Raw genomic sequence first — 1,033 nt, 5'->3', positions numbered from 1 at the left:
TTTTTTTTTTTTTTTTTTTTTTTTTTTTTTTTTTTTTTTCATCTTTCTTAATTGGACTGTGAGAGGGGGTGGAATTGGGTGTTGCAATGCTGACTTTGCTGTCAAAGGTTGAAAACCTCACAGCTTCTCACAGAGGTTTTACTGCTGGTACTGTTGGAGGAGCTGAGTTTCCTGAGCTAGCAAAAAGTCCTCTGTTTCATGCTTAGCCAGAACGTGGGAGCTCAAATGAGAGGGGATGGATTACCCGTCGTGCTGAGGCTCCACTGAGCAAGCATGTCCTTGACGTGTGAGCCCAAATTGGGGTCGATGACAAGGACAACTCTGACATCATATGAGTCATGTGAGGAAGGAGGGGTGTTGCTGCCTCCTGAAGAGGGGACGCATCTGTTCCACGCTTGCTCGTGCGACGTGAAGAGGTTGCAGTGCTAAGATGCACATAGGGAGAGTGGGAGTGTGCCGCTTAGCAGGGCTTTTTTGAGTTTGGGAATCTCATAGGAGCTGCCTCTCTTCTGCTCTGTAATTTCCAGCCCTTAGGCGCAGGCAGTGGTCAGATATGAGATGGTTCTGCCATGGGATGAAGGTGCCTTGGGAATGGCAGCACTGGGTTTCCCACATCTGGGATCTGCAGAGATCTACCTTTGTCCTCCAGGTGCACCAAACGGAGAAAAGCTTGAAAGAAGTATTACAGGATGTACTTCTATTAATTAGAGGGCATATAGGTGCAGTTGAATTTGCTGCCTCCTGTTCCCTTTAGAGAGGCATGCTTTGAGTCACTAACAACTTTGCCAAGCAGAGATGCCAGGATGCTTGTACATGTGAAATTTTCTGAGCTACTGTATCTATCTTCATCTTTGTTCATCAATGTTGTTAGCTCCATAAGGAACTGTTTATCTGGAGGAGAAAAAAAAAAAGTGTGTGAACATGTAATTAAGATCATCAAAAGGTATGCACACGTGAGGGGTCACTTCTAGTTAGAGAGCTATAAATATTACACTTTCTGTTTTTTTTTTTTTTTTTTTTTTTTTTTTTTTTT

Source organism: Lagopus leucura, unplaced genomic scaffold, assembly GCF_019238085.1.
Source record: "Lagopus leucura isolate 7727_CA_CO unplaced genomic scaffold, USGS_WTPT01 Super-Scaffold_100019, whole genome shotgun sequence".
In the NCBI taxonomy this organism is placed as follows: Eukaryota; Metazoa; Chordata; class Aves; order Galliformes; family Phasianidae; genus Lagopus; species Lagopus leucura.
This window is presented reverse-complemented; position numbering follows the sequence as displayed.